The sequence below is a fragment of the Drosophila miranda genome (genome assembly GCF_003369915.1).
Source record: "Drosophila miranda strain MSH22 chromosome Y unlocalized genomic scaffold, D.miranda_PacBio2.1 Contig_Y1_pilon, whole genome shotgun sequence".
Classification (NCBI taxonomy): domain Eukaryota; kingdom Metazoa; phylum Arthropoda; class Insecta; order Diptera; family Drosophilidae; genus Drosophila; species Drosophila miranda.
In genome coordinates, this window is record NW_022881603.1 from 39,576,938 (window position 1) to 39,592,236 (window position 15,299).

The window sequence follows — 15,299 nt, forward strand, 5'->3', positions numbered from 1 at the left end:
AGGAAGACAACCCGGCGTCGGATGCGGCGTCCATGATGTCGGACGATATCTTGGAGGACTACGCGTTCGACGAGAGCGACCTAGCCAGAGGTCTCAGCCACATCGTTGTCGGGGAGGAGCCGGAGTCCCCTGACAGCGATCTAGAAGCAACAATGGTGGAGGCGAGCCTCAGGAATGTCGTTGACGCTTCTGCAGATAAACCTCCACCATTGTAAGGCAGCATGCGCTGCTCTACTGCTCCACCTGGCCAAGGGTGGAGCCGACATAGTCCTCATTCAGGAGCCCTGGATCCTCGGAAACAGGGTCTCCGGTCTGAGGACTTCTGACTACAAGCTATATGTAGCTGAAACCGCAGGTAAAATTCGTACCTGCATTCTTGCAAAAAGAGAGTTGCACCTATTTTTGCTCCCAAATTTCAGCAATGAAGACCACACCGCAGTGAGCCTCGAAGGCCAGGAGCGCTCACTGAGGATCTGCTCCGCATACATGGGGCATGAACAACCAGACCCCCCTCCACACGCGCCTCTCCGGGCTCTAATCGCAGACTGCTCGGCCAAGGACATCGGCCTAATTGTGGGGTGCGATGCCAATGCACATCACTGTCAGTGGGGAAGCACTGACACAAACGAAAGGGGTGAGTACCTTTTCAGTTACTTACTGACCACTCAGATGGTCTTACTAAACCGGGGTAGTGATCCCACCTTTATCATTAAAAACCGCAAGGAGGTCCTGGACCTCACGCTTGCCTCTCATGAGATACAGCGTAACATTGTATCCTGGAGGGTCCTGGAAGAGCACTCCTTCTCGGACCACAGGTACGTGGAAACTGTCTTCTCCTTCTCAGTACCGAAGCCAGTCCGATTCCGAAACATCAGGCGGACAAACTGGACTCGGTACTCTGATTACCTCTGTCGTGTTCTCCCTGAGCCCCCATCTGAGGAGGAGTTCTCCACGGAGGCCACGACTCGTCTTCTTAAGATCTTTACCGACGCCTGCAATAAGGCGCTCGACAAAGCATGCCCCTCTGGCAAGAACAGAGGCCGGAAGAAACCTGAATGGTGGAATCCGAAACTGGGTGAACTCCGGAAAGCCTCCCGGAGACTCTTCAATAAAGCTAAGGCTGAAAACGTTGAGCAAAACTGGGCCGAATACAAGGCCAGTCTGTCAACCTACAACAAAGAACTTAGAAAAGCCAAACGCGCCTCCTGGCGTAAGTTCTGCAGCGAAATCGAGAGTAACTCAGAAGCCTCACGCTTGCGCAGAGTTCTCTCAAAGACAACACCCACCCTGGGCTACTTGAAGAACACCGACCAGTCGTGGACTACGTCCAGCGAGGAGTCGCTAAATCTTCTCCTAAATACCCACTTCCCTGGCTGCGATGAAAACAGACCCAACTACCTCGCGCCTCCTTCTGTCGCCTCAAATGCCATCTTGGGACTGCTAAGCCAGGAGAACATTTCCTGGGCGATCAGAAGCTTTAAACCCTACAAGTCCGCGGGGCCAGACGGCATTTTCCCTGCCCAACTGATTCACGCGGGACATAAAGCCATTAACTGGCTCAAAATAATTTACGAGGGAATCTTCTCCCATGGGTGCATTCCTGACACCTGGCTTCAGACCAAAGTCGTATTCATACCCAAGGCAGGCAAGCCCTCGCACACTGCCCCAAAAGATTTCAGACCCATAAGTCTATCGTCTTTTCTTCTAAAGGCGATGGAGCGGCTCCTGGGGCTGCATCTAACGGCGTGCATTCCGTCCAGTCTGATCTCAGACTCCCAGCATGCCTATCGGAAGGGAAGATCCACCGAAACGGCCCTACACTCGATCACATCGATCATCGCAGCATCCCTTAATTTTAAGGAGTACACCCTAGTAGCCTTCCTCGACATAGAAGGCGCCTTTAACAACATCCTTCCGAGATAGAGGGGGGTGGCTGCCGTGTGGTGGCGTACGCGGACGATGTTGCCATAGCATTCTCCGGAAAATTTCCGCAGACATTGTGTGAGTGCATGACAAGTACTCTCACGAAAATGTCGAAATGGGCAGACAAATGCGGGTTAGGCGTCAACCCGTCTAAAACGGAACTGGTGCTTTTCACTAGGAAGTACAAAGTTCCGGTACTGATTCCCCCAAGACTATGTGGGGAAACGCTAGTCTTCAGCAACAACGCCAAGTATCTTGGCCTAATCCTCGATAGAAAGCTCGATTGGAAATTGAGCTTAGAGGATAGAGTAAAGAAGGCCACAGTGGCCCTCTATACTTGCAGGAAAGCCATCGGACTAAAATGGGGAATGACCCCCTATATAGTTCGGTGGCTCTACACCGCCATCATACGACCAATCATGCTCTATGGAGTGGTGGTATGGTGGCCAGCCTTGGACAGAAGGACATGCCTCAATAAACTCAGCAGAGTTCAACGCATGGCAGAGCTATGCATAACTGGCGGGCTACGCACTACTCCAGGGGAAGCCCTGGATACTGTGCTGGACCTCCTCCCTGTGGATCTCATGGGAAAGAAGGTGGCAACACTTTCCGCCCTCAGAATGAGAGAAGCCAGACTGTGGAAAGCATCCGCGGTTGGGCACTCGTGAATCCTGATGAGACTCCCGCAATTACCAGAGAGGACAGATTACTGTATCCCCAGTGATCACCTCTCGACGCCCTTCCAGGTATCAATCCCATCTAGGGAGGACTGGGAGATGGGCGAACCAGGACCTGCAAATGCGGTCCACTTCTAAACTGATGGCTCAAAGCTAGACGGCCGCGTGGGAGGCGGAGTCTACTGCAGCGAGCTGAACATCAGTCATTGCTTCAGGCTCCCGGATCACTGTAGTGTGTTCCAAGCGGAGGTTGAAGCCATCAAGGAGGCCATTTCGATCGTCTCCAAATTACTTCTAGATACGCACTTAGTGTGCGTCTTCTCGGACAGCCAAGCAGCTATCAAAGCTCTAGGCTCAATATCGTCGAACTCAGCGACTGTAAATGACTGCCGCAGGTCTCTGCACGAGATCGCAGAGCAGTTAGATCTCTTCCTTATATGGGTCCCCGGCCACAGGGACATCGAGGGGAATGACGCCGCCGACGAGCTAGCCAGGCAGGGTACTACGATTCCTCTCCTACCGGAGAGGGAGCAAGTAGCGATGCCCTTGGCTACGTGCAGGCTCCTAACGCACGAATTTTTTGAGCAAAATGCCAATAGGAGATGGCAGCAAACCGTTTCCTGTAAAGTCTCAAGATTGATATGGCCATATCGATCGAAGAAGCGCTCAGCAGAGCTGTATAAACTCAGCAGAGCACAGTGCTCTGCAGTTACTAGAGCCATTACGGGACACTGGCTGATCGGCACTCACGCCTCTAGAATGTCAATCCCTCATAACGACTTCTGCAGGAGTTGTCGCGACGAGGAGGAGGAGGAATCGGTCCCCCACTTCTTCTGCCACTGCCCAGCCCTTGGAAATCATCGTCTTCGTATTCTCGGGGCCGCTTTCCTCACGGACATTTCGGACCTGTCCGTAATCAAACCAGGGACCTTGTCCAAATACATCCAAGCCACCGGATGGGACTGCCCTTAACCTGCAGTAGTATGCTCTCACGGTTCGGGCAACGCGAAGGGGCACATGCCCATGCGGCAACACAACGGACCTTTTATAGGTCCAAGTGAGCTTGGGGGCGGGAGGCTCTTATCCCCCCCCCTCCCGGCTACCGCCTTAACCTAACCTAACCTTGTTACATTGAAGCATTTGATATTTTATATACAAAAACGAAGATGATTTATGCTTTTAATATACGTATATTCTGTTTATGTAGAAATGTATTATTAAGTACTTTTAACTTTTGCACAATACATTAAAAATGTGTGTTAAACTATTCATCTTGTCATTTCGTTTGTTTGCTCTACTAAATATTGTTTTTCTGGGGTCTCAATAATATGATTATTGAATTTTGCGGGCAAATGACAGCGCTGCCATAACATGGAAAATCGTCAAGAATCAGCTTTGTTGGACAATCTAGTTTGAGTTAAAATTTGTGCCACAAAGGTCTCCTTTTTTTTGTTACCCACTTCAAATTTAGAAATCGGACAGATGGATTTTAGGTTACTTATTATGCAAATGTGTCCATACAAATCTGACAGCTCCGGAGTTATTGTGGAGCGCAATGGCTTCATATTATCCTATGTCTTCAGTTGGAATTTTCTGACATGTCATTTCTGAATTTTTAGGTAAATTTAACTCCGAGAAAATTCATTCACATGATGCATTGAACATGCATTATACATGGCAAACCAGGCTATACGTACATATACATATGTACATATATACCAATAGACCATAAATATACCTACTCCTCAGTTTAGGCTTCTAGCACCAATTCACTACAAATTATACTTTCACAGTATAATTTCTGCCGCTCCGCTAATACTAGTTAGACTTTAAATTCGAATTTTAAAATTATGAAAAGTAAAAAAGATATACATATCTACATGGATGTATGCTTTCTGTATAGCCCAAGGTGCATTTATATTAGATAATACACAAGCATAAGCATAAAACTAAGAGCAATATCCTTTTTTTGTTATGGCGCATAGGACAGCTTTTTTATTTTTAATGCATTGTAGTAATCCTTTGTAATTTTTGGTATATTGGATTCCTCTTTCATCGAACACGGAGTATCTTGCATTGAGGGTGCATCGTATTCCTTTGTAATATGCTTTGGATGGGATTTTATTATCGGTTCAGGGTATTCCCCTCTTCGCTTTTGAGTCGAGAATTCCTCTGTTATTTTTGGTGTATTGCATTCACCTCTTATTTTGGTGCACTTTGTTATGATCCGCCTCTTTGCCACCCTGGCCTATCGTTCCCAGCTAGCTCACGGGGAAGTCAGGGGTGTTTCCGACCCGATAAGCCAGGGGACGGATTGAACAAAACAAAAAAACATACAAAAAAAACAAATCTAATTTATAGGACAGACTTGTCCTCGTTGGCACTTTCGTCAGCGGGGATAGTTGGTTTCGTTATCCCTAGCAGGGTCCCACCCTTCCATGAGCGCCACCTTTTGAATTCGCTCCCTTTTCATATTCAGGGTCCCGCTCTTCTTCTCGCTCTCGTCCCTCCCAACTACCGTTTTCTATTCACTCATGACTCTTTTCAAATTTTCATTTTTATATCCATTATATTTTCATATTTAACTTGAACATTATTAATTAATAATCTAGGTTTATATAAAGGAAACAAATACTAACACAAAAATACTAACAACAAAATAAACCCTATTTCGGCCGAGTTGGCAGCCCCCTTTGATAAAAGTTGTTGCTTCCTGATGCTTGCTGATGTTTACGTTTGATCGTGGTGTTTTTTTATATGATCGTGATATATTGTTTAATTGTGGGTCGGACGGGTGTAGATGTGCGAAATGTGGTAATGTTATGTGATGTGTTATGAATGAGGGTATACATGCGTGGGTTGTGTGTGATGTGGGTGGATGAAGGTGGGTGTGTGTGAATCGTGTGTGTGTATTTCTGCTTTGAAGTCCGGATTCTTTCCCCGGGGGGGGGGGGGGGGGGGGGGGGGGGGGGGGGGGGGGGGGGGGGGGGGGCTGGTGTGTGGGGACAGAAACGTGTCTCCAGTCGGTGCTCCGCTGACGGTTCCTTGGTGCCGGTGCTCCGCTGACGGTTCTCGCATCAGTTTTCCGGCCTGGCCAGTACCGGGATGCTGCTGCCGATGTCCGCCGCTTCTGCTGATGTTGATGCCTGCCGCTGATGTCTTGGTGGGATCGTCGTCTCAACGATCACCGATTTTGTTTCCTTTTTTTTCTTTCAGGGCACGTGCGGCCTCCACTATTCTCCACCGGAAACTCCCTCTTTTTTTTCTTCCTCCTCCCGTTTCCTTTTCTCCCACGCAACTCTGCCACTGCTTCCCAGGATCCACTATAGATGCCGCTGTCTCTTTCTTCTCCAGCCCTGATACCTATCGGCTCTCTCCAAAACCGCCCATAACACCACACTACCGTTTCCAGGATTACTCCGCCGAAACGGGAGTGCCAAGCTGGCGGGCTTTTTCAATTAAGAGGCCCCAAACGTAGGCCATCGCCCACACCCTGAGATTGAGAGTCTCTGGCTCCATCGACTGAGATGCCTGGGCTACTGCTTCAGATCCTTTGCGTGAAACACCCCAATACGTGAGCCTTGCAACGTCTCCAGCTCGTACAGACTGTTGCCCATACTCCGGATCACTCGGCACTTGACGTATTTTGGGCTGAACTTCGCGTTGATGTTGTTTTTAAATTTGCTCAACACGAAATTCCGCTTATATATCTCCTGACCCGGTGAGTACCTAATTGCTCGAGCTTTTCGATTATACCTGTTCTTCGCTCTGTTGTAGGCTTCATAAGAGTTTCCTCGGACCTCATCTCGGACTATCTCCATCTTGTCCTCCTCGCCAAGGGTGACATTTGTGCATCATTTAGGGCGCCCAGTCTGCGTGCCAATTTATAATCTCGGCCGCTAGTAAACATGTGCTGCCCAAACAACACAAAGTATGGCGACGTCCCGATACCCGTGTGTATAGCGCTCCTAGCCACACACTGGATCTCCGTCAGCTTCTCGTCCCAGCGCGTGTGATCCTCACTAGCGTATGTCCTTATTGCTGCCAGTACAGTCTGGTTCACTCGTTCGGCCGCGTTCGCCTGCGGTGCATAGTTCCCCGACTTCAGGTGCGTTATGCTTCTCCTATCCAGGAATTGAGAGAATTCAGCTGACACAAATTGCTTTCCATTATCGGTATGCACTATTTCAGGCACGCCAAACTGCGCGAAGACCTCGGCGTGCAAGAATCGGATCACGGCCGAAGACGTCGCCTTAGGCAAAGCCTTCAACCAGACATATCTGGACATGTGATCGAGGACTATTAGTATGACCACATTGCCACTTCGAGTCCTCGGATATGGACCCAGGAAATCCAGGTACAGTTTTTGAATCGGCCTCTCGGTTCTGGTTTCGGCCCCATGAGTGGACGGTGAACCTGTGTTGAATGTTTTGTTTCTTTGCAGGTGTTACAATCAGCCACATATGCCTTCACCTGCACGGTCATCCGGGGCCAATAATAGAACTGTCGCAGCCGTCCCAGTGTCCTCGCGATTCCTCCATGCATTGCCACATCGCTGTCGTGAGCCTGTTGGATCAGTGTGCTCGTCAGGGCTTCCGGGATCCATAGCTTCCACGAAAACTCCTCTAATTCCGGCCGGCCAAATTGTGTGCGCTTAAACAGCAGTCCTTCCTCCACCTTCAGGTCTGGGAATTCATCCTCATCGCTCTGGACCGACTCAATTTTTCTTCGGTATTCTTCATCCTCGAAGGCTGTGGTGTCGAACTCCAGGAAGTCGATAGCGTCCACGTCAAAGGGACGTGACAGCATATCGGCGACGATATTTTCCTTTCCTTTGCGGTGCTCGATTTCGAAGTCATAAGCCTGGAGAGCCAACGACCACCTGGCTAGCCTCCCATCCAGTGCTTTGAATCGCATGAGCCACTGCAAACTCGCGTGATCTGTTATCACCGTGAATGGCATCAGTTCTACGTATGCACGGAACTTCTCTATGGCTCTTACCGCCGCCAGACACTCCTTCTCTGGCACGCTATAGTTGAGCTGTGCCCCTCTTAGCTTCGCCGAAAAGAATGCGATCGGGTGCTCTGCTCCTTCATCATCCCTCTGGAAGAGAACTGCTCCAATCCCCACGTGGCTCGCATCACACTGGATGAAGAAGTGCTTCTTAAAGTCTGGGTGATGTAGCACGGGGGCACTGGTAAGTGCTTTTTTGAGCTCCTCGAACGATTTTCCTGCCTCCTCCGTCAGCTTAAATTGCCCTTTTCCTTTCAGAGAGTCTGTCAGAGGAGCCGAGAGCGCCGAGAAATTTCGGATAGACCGCCGATACCAGCCAGCTGTCCCCAAAAATCTCCGGATTTGTCTCACGTTCCTTGGCATTGGTATTTGGGTGATCGCCTGTACTTTCTCCGGATCTGTCCTAAGTGCGCCGTCGCCTACGATGTACCCTAAATACTTTAAATATTTATAGCCGAATTTCGATTTTTTTCTTCCAATTGTCAGGTTTGCCTCCTTGAGACACTTGGCCACTTCCTCTAACAGGTGTATATGCTCCTCAAACGTCCGGGAAATAACTAGTAGATCGTCGAAGTATACAAAAACATGGCTTCGGAGTCGTTGTGGAATTACTCGATCCATCAACCGACACAGCCGTTGGGCTGCATTGCACAACCCGAAGGGCATCGATTTAAATTGATAGAGTGGTCTGCCCGGCACCGTGAATGCTGTGTACGTCCGACTTTCAGGCTCCAGCTCTATCTGCCAAAATGCGTGCTTTAAATCGATGCTGCTGATGTACACCGTATCCTCTACGCGGCTCAGAATTGACTCGATGCTCTGCAGCGGGTAAGCATCCTTCACGGTTAATTTGTTTAGTTTCCGCGCATCCAGACACAATCGGTTTTTTCCCGGCTTACGTACCAGCCTCACGCGGTTGCTCCACGGGCTCTCGCTGGTTTCGATGACTCCGTGGCGCAACATTTCGTCCACCTCGGCAAACAACAGCTCTTGCACCGCGGGAGACACCGGGTAGAATCGCTCCTTTACGGGTACGGCTCCCTCGATTAATTGAATTTCGTGCCTTTCGAGCGTCGTTCTTCCCAAACCATGTGTGTCGAATGCCCTGAAGTTGTTCTTCACCTGGTCCAGACGTGTCTGCTGCGTGTGCGTCAATTCGTGCGGTTCCGTTGGTCTACTCCTAGTCAGCACCTCAGCATCAATTTCGGCTAATTCCTTGTGTCGTTCTAGGCCTACTATATGCGGAGCCAGACCAAACTTCCGCCAGAAATCGACCCCTAGGTACAGCGGTTGTTTCAGCGAGGGAAACAGGAACAACTCCATAGTCTGCTTCTGGCCTCCATACGTCATTACTGTCGACACATGTCCCAGTATTTTATGAGGAGTGCCGCCCGCTGTTTGTACTGAGAATTTCTTTATGTCTTGAAGTTTCAGCTCCAATTCTCCTATCAGTTCCAGGCCACCTTTCCCCAGAAGGCTCACCGATGCCCCTGTATCCAGTAGTCCCATCAGCGTCCTCGGGCCCAACTTCACTCGTGCGAATGGCCTGTCATCCTGACGAATTGCCGAGTGGACTGCAGCACACACCTGGAGCCGCCTTCTCTTTCGCCCCTGAAACCTGTCCCGAGCCCGCTGTGCTCTGACTGCTCCCGTTCGGATACTCTCATCGAGTTCGTCCCCCATTATCCGATTCCTGGCCTGTTCGTACTGCCGCTGTCTTTCCTTTATCGGCTTGCGCTCGGACCATCTAGCTTCGGGTAATACCGCTTGGTTAACCTTATATATGGTAGTGTAAATATTCTTATTGCTACTTCTTTCCTTAGGGGTATCTAATTTAACGTTGGAGGGCCTATCTATTGGCTGCTTCGCGGCGACGTGGAACTCGACTCCTCCAATTGCGTCGTGCTCCTTTTCGCGTTTCCCGGCCGACATTTAGGACATTTAGGGAGGATGACCCCGGCCAGCCCGCACTTGTAGCAGAACAGGTTACGTACGGCCGACTCACACTCAAAATAGGTGTGACCCGGCTGAGCGCAATTCCAGCACTTCAGCTGGGTGCGGTCGCCTCCGGATTCCCTCGTCCTATGGACAGCATCCAATGCCTCGGTCTGTTCCTCCGGGTCGTGAGTGTTCGCATCCAATTCATGTACTTTGTGATCTTCCCTGCGCCTACTACCCCCATGGTCTGGACCGCTCCTTGTCCATCGCGTCGCCAGCAGTTTCTCGGCGTCCGCACACTCTTCTCGCAGCTTCTGGAGATTTGGTATCTGCATTGGATAAATCACCCTCGAAATTGCATCCCTAATATTGATCTTTATGATCTTTATTAGATCATAATCCGAGAACGGATTCAGCAATCTCGACCTCAACACCAACATCTCCTGGATGTACTGGTCCGCCGACTCCCCGTGGCGTTGTCGGCGTTCCCTGAGCTCTTGCTCTCGCTCGAACTCTGTCCGACGAACTTGAAACTGCTGCTGGAGACCATATCTCAGATTCGGCCAGTCCGGCATTCCTACCGTCCGCACATGCATCCAGTACCAATCCCTTGCGTGGCCACTGACCAATGTGTGAAAGGCTTTCAACACCTCCGCCCACGGTACCTGGTACGACGTCTGTAGATGCTCCACCCGTAATATGAATTCCGCCACGGGCATCCCCTTTGGATCGCCGTCGAAGCTAAGTCCCCATCTTCGTATCTGCACTTGCTCCTGCCTAGCCTCTCCGAAACTCGGTCGATTCCTGTTAGGGTTTGCGCCTGCGCCCATCCCGTTGAACAGCCACTCCTCCACGGGTCTCTGATCGGCTTGGGTCCTCTGATCGGCCTCCAATGTTCGGTTGTCCACGAACAAGTGCGTTGGATGTGCTTGCTGGTTCCCGGGTGCTTCCTGTTGACCTCCTCCCAGACTGGTTGCATTTGATCCCCGATTCCTTCCATTCGCATCACTCGCCGTTCGCTCCGCTTTTAACGAACCCATCACAGCGTTGATCTCTCGCATGAACTCTAGCATGTCTGCTTGCATTGACGATCTCAGCGCTTCCATTTGCTGCCCGAGCGACGCTCGGTAGGTCTCCTGTGCTTGGGCTAAGGCTGCGTTCACGGCTGAGCTTAACTCGGACGGTAACACCAGGTCCTTACGGGTTCGCTGTTGACCTCCTACCGCTCCGGCTTCTGGGTCCTCCTGGTACAACCCCGCATGTACGTTTTCCGCCACTTGCGACGGCCCTTCCAGCCTACTGCCGGCTTTACCGTCCTGGGACCGAGTCGTCGGCATGTTGTACGGCTGGTACCTGCGCTGTGCCTCTGGGCTACGCCTTGTCTTCCCCGACCCTTTAAAAATCTCCGGGTCACTCATCAACCAATTTTCCTAACGTACTCCTTTCCTTCGTCTATTCCCTATTTACTTAACTATCTTGGAGATAAATAAATTGGATTGTTTATTATCTGATTACCCTACTCCACTAAACACCTAGTTCCTGGCTAATTAATCCTCAATACCTTCAATCGTAAGGAGAAAATAAATAAATAAATAGTGCAATAAATAAATAAGCGAATAATTAATTCCATGTTTAGATAACCAAATAAATAAATTTAAATACATAAATCGGTCAATTTAAATCAATAAATTGATAAATCTAAAAAAGTAAATTGATTCAATCAAATAAATAAACACCTACATCTACAATTAATCGCCTAATTAAATGCAACACTAAATAACTAAATACTTCCTCTCCCAAACAAATACTCTTTTCCCGATGACTTGCCTAATGCCTACTTCTAAAATTGCTTTTAAACAATGCTAGCGAGAATCGTCAGTCCTCAAAAAAAAATGATTTCCCTTTGGGTTTTCTTGCTTCGGCTTTCCAATAGTCTGCTAAATCACTAACAAAAAAAACATATAATTCCCAAACTGCTTCAGACAAAAATTCACCTTTAATTTGTTTGGTGGGACGAGAGACAACTGCATTAATTGTTTTGCAGGTGAGCGGACTCCCTTCTTTTCCCCTTGCTATTTACCTTCGCTTACTTTTTCTAAGTGCCAACTCCCTTCGCTGTTTCCTCCCTCAGATCACCGTGGATCCCCCAGAATCGGACAACGACGTTAATGCCTCTGGACATAACCCGGACCACGACTCGACAGATCCTCCGGCACCTCTTCCTCTTTTCAGATCCAGACAGCGAGCTCCACGAGTCGGACAACGAGGCTACTACCACCTGGTAATACCTGGACCACAACTCGGGACACACACTTCCTTCCCTTCTACCTCCGACACATAACTACCATGTCCATTTTCCTCTCTTCTACTCATCTCAGCGGCTACGACGGCTAGGATTTATTCCCGGCTCGCGGACCGGCTGAGTTTCGTTCTACCAGGGTTCCATTTTACACCGGGTCTTTAAGACTCGTGTTTAAAATCGATCCCTTCTATTACCTTTGGGCGCCATTTGTTATGATCCGCCTCTTTGCCACCCTGGCCTATCGTTCCCAGCTAGCTCACGGGGAAGTCAGGGGTGTTTCCGACCCGATAAGCCAGGGGACGGATTGAACAAAACAAAAAAACATACAAAAAAAACAAATCTAATTTATAGGACAGACTTGTCCTCGTTGGCACTTTCGTCAGCGGGGATAGTTGGTTTCGTTATCCCTAGCAGGGTCCCACCCTTCCATGAGCGCCACCTTTTGAATTCGCTCCCTTTTCATATTCAGGGTCCCGCTCTTCTTCTCGCTCTCGTCCCACCCAACTACCGTTTTCTATTCACTCATGACTCTTTTCAAATTTTCATTTTTATATCCATTATATTTTCATATTTAACTTGAACATTATTAATTAATAATCTAGGTTTATATAAAGGAAACAAATACTAACACAAAAATACTAACAACAAAATAAACCCTATTTCGGCCGAGTTGGCAGCCCCTTTGATAAAAGTTGTTGCTTCCTGATGCTTGCTGATGTTTACGTTTGATCGTGGTGTTTTTTTATATGATCGTGATATATTGTTTAATTGTGGGTCGGACGGGTGTAGATGTGCGAAATGTGGTGATGTTATGTGATGTGTTATGAATGAGGGTATACATGCGTGGGTTGTGTGTGATGTGGGTGGATGAAGGTGGGTGTGTGTGAATCGTGTGTGTGTATTTCTGCTTTGAAGTCCGGATTCTTTCCCCGGGGGGGGGGGGGGGGCTGGTGTGTGGGGACAGAAACGTGTCTCCAGTCGGTGCTCCGCTGACGGTTCCTTGGTGCCGGTGCTCCGCTGACGGTTCTCGCATCAGTTTTCCGGCCTGGCCAGTACCGGGATGCTGCTGCCGATGTCCGCCGCTTCTGCTGATGATGCTGATGCTTGGTGGGATCGTCGTCTCAACGATCACCGATTTTGTTTCCTTTTTTTTCTTTCAGGGCACGTGCGGCCTCCACTATTCTCCACCGGAAACTCCCTCTTTTTTTTCTTCCTCCTCCCGTTTCCTTTTCTCCCACGCAACTCTGCCACTGCTTCCCAGGATCCACTATAGATGCCGCTGTCTCTTTCTTCTCCAGCCCTGATACCTATCGGCTCTCTCCAAAACCGCCCATAACAACTTGATTCCTTTTGATTGCAACTTACGCATTATTTCGAGGGTTTTCTGTTTTTTCGCCAAGTCGGGGTCTACTGTAGGAGTGGGAATCACTTGAGTCTTGGCACGCTTCACATCGACGCCACATGCTGAGTATCTGCTGGGTGGTGTTAGTGGTTGCTTCTTTGCCTTCACTGCCATTGGCAACTGCTGGAGACGGCTGGACTTCCGTGTCAGTGGCCACCAGACGCTTTAAGTCCTCCGATACATGGGGCACAATGACAGCCTCTGTCTTAATCTTTTTGGTTGGATGTTTATGAATCGGGCTTTGCCGACGCCTTATGGTCCTCGTTGCGGCTGCTATCTGCGGAGTCTTCTCAATGACCAATTGCCTTTTGCCCACCACATTTTCTTTGGAATGCGATGTCTTTGGTTTGGAGAGCGCGGATAAGCGCGTTTCGTCGTCGTACCAACGTGGATCTTCCAATTCTGCCTCCCAGTCAATGACACTGCTGCTCACATCTTCAATGTTGTAAATGTGGAGCTGCAAAAAGAGACTTCGGTTAGTGCCGATGTCCCTGGGAAGCTATGCGTACTTTGCCTCCTGTCCTCAATTTGTTAACCTCGTCTCATGCTTCTCCTCGACGTAGCTGAGTTGATCAGTGGAGTTCACTACATGTTTAACGCCAGAGCAGTCGACCAAATGTTTTTGGAACATTTGAAATCTGACAAAATAATTATCGCAGCTGCGGCACAGCATCAGCAGTCTCTTCTGCTCATCGTAGACTAGGTCGCCCAGACGTACAGTTTTCAGAGACTTTGACTTTCTTGCTCCGTTCATTTGTTATAAACAAATTCGCGCCAAAAAATGAAAAAAAGTAGCAACTCACTGCTTGTTTGTTTTGTTTATTTTTTGTTGTTGCTGCAGCTGTTCTATGATTTCGAGAAGGAGGCCATACTGTAGGGAAAATATGGAATGTTATGATGCCAGACCGTTCGAAATATATAACTAACCTTTTCTATTTATTAAATAAAGCATAGAACTCAGATCAACTAGTCGACTCGCAACTCCCTGCTATTTTGTTTTGATTATTTTAAATTCATGCATTAAATTAAATGCATCCTCCAAACAGCTGTTTTACAATTAGTGCTGTAAAATGCATAGAAGGAATCGATAGTTTTTGATGTTACGCGGTCAATTAAAATGCGTACTCGTTTTGATATTGTTTTATATTTTCAATGGCGGAACTTCAACATATTTTGGTTTTATTTGCTTCTGGCTTTTGTTGTCGTTGATTAACGCCCATGCAATTAAAATTAAATCGCTTGCAAGTGATTCGAATGCTGTGTTCTAGGGAAAGGCCATGTCGCCATGCTGTAAACGTTATATGTATGTACAATGTACATACCTTTTTGTTAATGTTCCATTCGTATAACGACATGGACCATGCCATGTTTTGGACCACGTGCGCCATAATCACCTGCCAGACGGAAGGGAGTATCGTTGTCGGGGTCTTGATTTTTGTTCTGTTTTCTGCCGTGTTTTCGCTTCCATATTAATCTTGAGGCTTAAAACCCAACTTTAAGGTGGAAAGAATCGCTTTCGATGGCACCGAGAATGTGCATGGGCCGTTCCCCAAAAGTGGGTAACAGCAATTGGATGAAGTTGCCGATGCTGATGCGGCTGCTCTGCTGCTGCTTCTATTCCTGCATGCAATTAAGCCAGGGACGAGGAACCACTTGCCACTCAGTGTGTCCCACAACTAGAAGCTGACCATGCAAATTACGATGCTCACACAGTTACGTAGCTGGTGCACGGACAGGGACAGGGGCTGACACACACGCATCCTTGTCGCCCCTCTGTGTTTGAGTGATGCAGCGAGACGTGGCAGCCGGAGAAGAACCATCCTGGCAGTCAGGTCTAGGTCTAGGGCAATCTCTGCCAAAGTTAAGTTAAATGGACTTGCGGTGCACTCGAGCAGCGCCCCCTTCACACACACACACACAATCACACACACACATGAACTCACTCCCGCACATGGGGATTGAAGTGCAGACCCTGACAAGGTAGCAGCCAGCTTTGGCTAGTAGATTAAATTAAACGTAAAAACAACGGCCAAGGAGACACAGC

At 48.7% G+C, this 15,299-nt stretch overlaps 1 long non-coding RNA gene across 1 annotated transcript; it reads left to right on the forward strand.

Moving 5' to 3' along the window:
• The first annotated feature begins 5,239 nt into the window (after positions 1–5,239).
• LOC117190051 lies at positions 5,240–6,309 on the forward strand. The gene is made up of 2 exons (XR_004473636.1): positions 5,240–5,484; positions 5,955–6,309. It is a non-coding gene; the product is annotated as an uncharacterized LOC117190051 (long non-coding RNA).
• The last annotated feature ends 8,990 nt before the right edge of the window (positions 6,310–15,299 follow it).